The following is a 5876-nucleotide window of genomic DNA, read 5'->3' as shown; positions in this document are numbered from 1 at the left end:
TTTCATTGATTATGAATTTTTAATCACAACACGCACACACTATTTTTCTTTGCATTAAGCCGATTATGAGTGTTTTTGATTGAGACTTGATTTATCTTTGAACCATTCTTACCTAAAAAGTCCTCATGATCTATGAATGTGTGAATTGAACTTGAATGAAGGTGTTTTGAAATGTGAGTTGCGGGAATTGTGAGTTTATGCGGTTGACCAGTTACATGATTCATTTTTCAAGTGTTTAATGGGTTGGATGAAATTGAATTTAAATATTTTTCGAACTACTTCTGAGGTCATTTGTTTCAAATTATTTTGTGACTTTGATTGCGTGAGTTGTCTGTTGATGTTAAGGTTAAATTTTTGGTGTTGTTTTGCTTTGTTTTGCCCGAGACTAGCAAAAGATTAAGTTTGGGGGAATTTAATAAGTACATTTTATGCACTTAATTTGGTTATGATTTTAATTGAATTTTGTGTTGTTTCGAGCAGAATTATGCGGATCCGTTGGTGTTTTATGTGTATGTAGCAGGATTCAGAAGTTGGTGAAATTATAATGGAAAGCAGAAGAATCAAAGAAACCAGGCGGCGCATATGCATGAGAGAGGACGCTTATGCGTGAAAATACAGGTATTGAAGAAACAAAGATGGTGCATATGTGGTAGAAAGTGGTGCAGAAGCGTGAAAAGGCAGAAATCTAGAATATAAAAGTTCTAGAATTTGCGGTAAAAGGCAGAGATTTGAGAACAAAGTTTAAGAGCATATGTGGGAAAATCTTGAGCATCTGCGCCAAAGTCCAGAAATTTAAGAAATGAAAAAAGCGCTTATGCGCTATTTCAGACGCATCTGCGGGAATTGTGAATTGGAAGGAAGCGCATCTGCCCTAGTATATCATGCATCTGCGGGACTTGGAAGATTTTTCGTATCTGTATATTTCGGGAAACAGATCAGAGTTTTGGAAAAGCATTCGTGGGCTTCTTTGGGCTGGGAAGCAAGGTATAAAAAGGAATTTTAGAAGACCCCGAAAATGGGTAGAAAATATTCAGAGATTCAGTCGGCTATCGAGAATATCGGATTGCACAAGAGCTCGAGAACCCGATACGAATTGTGGTGGACAGTTAAGTGAAGTCGAACCTCTAGAATTCTTCTCTTATTGAATTTTCATATCGTGAACTCGTGGTTATTTAAATTTTACTTCTTGCAAATTTTAGTTTTAATAAATTTAGTTTGATTAAACTCAAATCATTCTCGTAGCTCTACATAAAATTGAGATTTGATCAGTTACAAATATTTAATATAATACATTTTATTCATTCTCAGTGGGATCGACTTGGACTCATTTTTTATATTAAAACTTGACACCGTGCACTTGCGGGCACAAAATTACGCAACAGTGTATTATTTCCCTTTTCCGAGCAACAAATAATATGTATCAACTAAGATTTAATTCCAATATCCCTATTAAAAATATGGTCTTAGTGATATGTGTAAAAAAATGTTCTTCCTAAGACTCCATTAAAGTTATATATATCCCGTCCTATATAAACAATCAACAGTGTAATTTCTATTGGTCCTATTCAAAATCCTCTCTCCCGAACAATGATTTCAAATAAATATAACATTTCAATTAGTGATCAAGTAATTGAATAGACAATCAAAACTAAAAAAATAATTAATCTAGTAGAATTCAATCCAATAAAATCAAAAAATTCTTAGAATATTCTACACCAGGTTCAATCTTCCCTCTAGACTAAGAAATTTATTTCATTATCAAAAATAAATAAACACAACGCATGTTCATGAAACTAGACATCAAGTTTAGAATTAAAGAAGAAAGATTAAGGAAACAAATCCGAAGTAGCGGTGCCGTGTCCTGTTAGGCGTTCTTCAAACTCTATTCCCGAATTTTTCTTCAAACTTGCGCAGATTTTTCTTTCAATTCTCTCTCGATCTCAAAATAAAATCTCTTTTATTTCTCTGTTGTGTTTTGGTGGCTGCTTTTCTCTATTGTGCATAACAATTCCCTTTTATATGTTGCTTGAAAAGCCCAAGATCAAGCCCTTGAAAGTCTGAAAGTTTCCTTCTCGAAATAATTAAAATTCTAAAAGTTGCGATGGCTCGGGTGCTCAATAGGTTGGAGCGGGCGTGCATGAGCATTGTAATTCACTTCTTCAAATTTCCTACAACAGCACGGGTGCGCTTAGGACAAGGCGCGGGCGCACATGCACTTCTAACCTACATGTCTTCAAAATTTTCCCACCTAGAGCTATTGCACTTCCATCAAGCGTTGTTTCTCTCTCTCAAGCGCTATTGAGCTTAAATATAGCGCTATTGCGCTTCAATTCTTCATTCCCATCCAGACCAAGCGCTACTGCTCTTCTTCTTTGCGCTGCAGCGCTATAGCTCATGGTCCAGCGTGCGACATTTTTCAAAAAATCATATCTCACAATATAACCGTCGGATCGACCTGAAGTTTGACAACATATTCAAAACATCTTAAAATGTATTATGAACGGTGAAGATTGGATTTGGATGTCTTAAACATTCCCAATAAATTCTGAAAGTTTCATTCCATAATTCGTTTTTCCGCTTATTCTTGCTACTTTTCTCTCAATCCTTGCATCTCACAAGAATAACAAAAAATATGCATAATATCCACTCGATACATCACAAAAGCCAAGTCAAATCATATATAAATAAAGTGCATAAAATGCACTTATCAAATTCCCTCAAATTTAGACTTTTGTTACTCCCGAGCAAAACAATAATGAGTAATATAGTTGTCCTCCGAATTTGATATTCCAAGATTCAATCTACATGTAGGATTATTTTCCCAAGAGTTCTCGTGTGTGTGTGATTTGTCAATCTTGTTTATCCTCCTAGCTTTCGATACACTAGTGCAACAAGTTTGTTTCATAGAATCATCAACTCTGGTCTCTAGTTTCAAAACATTCTCTACCAAGTTTAACTTCTACTCACTAAGATCAAAAGGACATTTCAGGGTATATTACAGCTTTTTCATAATGCCGGATTTTGCACCCGGGTTTTGTTTTAGCCCCATAAATTACCCGCAGACTTTGCTATAACTAAATATAGGATTCAGATTTCAATAACCTCGTCTATAGCCCAGATGGAGCATCAAACCCATTTTGTCCGCAAACTTAGCCATGGATTGGTGATTAAGATTTCAATCCCTTTCTAGGCCATGATGGAATTGTAAAAAAAAAATATTTTTCTGTTGCTTTTGCAACTTTTTAGTTACTCATTAAAATTGCCTAAATCATTTTTAAGCTCGTATTAGTCTACCTCGGTTTTCAAGTATAAATCACAAAATTTAAGAATCGAATCATCCAATCCACTCACAAAATTACAAAGCTTCTCTAATCACTAGGGTCTAAACAATCAAGGCATAGTGCAATTTTGTGAGAACTCAAGATTAAATATAGCTAGCATTGACATTTTTGACAAAAACAATTATTTTCATCATAGGCCAACACAATTACACATCATGCCTTTAACTCAAACTAACTCATGAAAATGTTCAAAATTTTAAACTTCACACATCCCCCCAAACATAAATTGTGCATTGTTCTCAATGTACAGTATTAACTAAGAACACGTACCTTGGGAACCGAGCTTCATTACTCGGCACCATCTTACTCATTCAATGCTCTTTTTCAGGGGTAGCGCCGAAACTCCTCATCGCTTCACATTTTTCACCTGCACAACTCAAAATAATTATCAATGTCTAGTCTCCTCATGCACAAAATAAAATAAAAAGTAAAACAAATAAAAACAAATAAAAATAAAGAAAATAAAAATACTAGCTTGGGTTGTAACGCCCGAAATTATTTAATTTTAATCCAAGAATATTTAATTTGGGAATATTTGGAGTTTTGATTTAAATTCTAATATTCTTAAATTATTTAGGATTGAAATTAAATAAAATGGAAGATTGAGGACTAAATTGCAAAGAAGCAATAATTGGAGGGCTAAAGTGCAAAATCCTGATGTTAGTGGGACACTTGTTTAATGGAAGCATGTTCACGTGTGATACAACAAATTCTTCATCAGAATATTGAGAGCAAAATCGAGAGCAGAGAATGGAGGAAGAAAGGGCTCGAGCAAAATATTATATTCAAAGTTTCATAACTCAATATCCGTTAATCCGATTTCGGTTTCGGGCACGATTTTGGAATCCTCAGAAGAAGTGCTTTAAAGTGATGTAAGAATTATTATGTTTTATCATGATCAGCATGTTTTGAAATTTGAGTGTTGAGGAAATCAGATTTTGATGTTAAATATATGTTCTTGAACTACTATGGATGGAATATTCGATGTTGAACCGATGAACAGTTATTGTGTTGAATTGTTATGATTTTCCAGCTCATTTTCAAACATGGTTACTTCTGATTTTCTGGTGTATTGATATGTGCTTACTGATTTATGGATAATAGGAAGTGAATATAGATAGCTTTGAGTTTCAGTTGCCGAGTTTATATCGTTACACCGCCGAGTTTATGATTTGAGGTTGTTTTGCTATCTTGTATTGAGCTGTGATTTTGATGAGTTCTAGCTGATGTTGGTAAGCTTTATAAACTTCATTTCAGATTGTGTTTAAAGATCATCGAGCTCAAGAACATTGCCTTCGAACCGATAGAGATTTGAATCAAGGTTTAAAGTTATTCACCAATAGAGTTTGATTGGTTTGGAATGCAGATTTTGGGACAAAGCTTATGGTAGGTTATTGTACAGATTGGATAGCTTGGAATCACCTTAAACATCACATTTGAAAGGTAAAAGTGGACTACTACTTGAAAGGGATTAAAACTCGAGATGGTTTGTATCGAGTTCCCTATATCACATACTTATTTGATTACTTGCTCTTATGTGAATTATTACATGAGTTTATGGTGTTAATGAATGCTATATTGATGTTATATATTGCATTCATCTTGTGAAACCTATTCTTTGGTTTTGAAATGAACGGAAACGTTCGATTAGACGATTTGAGGGATTATATATGTATGGCCTAGGTGGTTGAGTTAGCCTAGCATCTGATTTATATATATAATGGCTTCAAAGTCTAGGGAAGTAAGATAAGTAACCCCACCTCGATCGGGAGAGTCGATGGTTTAGTTACGATATCTTCTTCTTGGGATCCCAATCGACGAAATGAGAGATTCTTTAAGAGAAGCCTATTTTAAAACATGCATTGTCCTTTATTATATATTGAGTTTGATATATATGACGTGATTTGCATGTTAGTTGCTTTTACTAGGAAATATGTTTCTCACCGGAGTTATCCGGCTATTATTGTGTTGTATGTGTCATGGCAATAGGCGGGAATGGAGCAGGGCAGAAGCGAGCTTGAGGAACAGAGAATGAGGGATTAGCGTGATGATCCGATATAGATGTTGAGTTGCTGTCACTGGTTTGATAAGATCAAGAGCTATGTTGTATAGTTAGTAGACTTGAATCTTGTCTACTTTACATTTTAAAGTTGATCCTATGTTAGAGTTGAAATTGTACACTTGATAGACTTGAATTTATGTCTAGAGTGTTTACTACTTGAATATGGAATTATACTTGATCTTGTAATCACATTGGAACTAGATGTGTTACTTTGGTATTGAGATGTTAATGTATATGTTGTTGCCTTGTTAATGTTTCTTAGAATATGGTGATGTGTTTTTGGACTTGATTCAACATGTTTAGAACTTGATCTTTATTTTGTGCATGTTTTTGTATCAAAGAATCAAGTTGGGAAGAAATTTTCAGAACAAGAATGAGCTGCATTTCTTGGGCAAGAATTTGCCCAGGGCAGCGCCCGAGCTGCAGAAAACAGCAGCCCGAGCGCACCCCTTTGGTGCTCACACCCGAGGGTG

This window comes from Henckelia pumila, chromosome 1 (assembly GCF_033568475.1).
Source record: "Henckelia pumila isolate YLH828 chromosome 1, ASM3356847v2, whole genome shotgun sequence".
In the NCBI taxonomy this organism is placed as follows: Eukaryota; Viridiplantae; Streptophyta; class Magnoliopsida; order Lamiales; family Gesneriaceae; genus Henckelia; species Henckelia pumila.
This window is presented reverse-complemented; position numbering follows the sequence as displayed.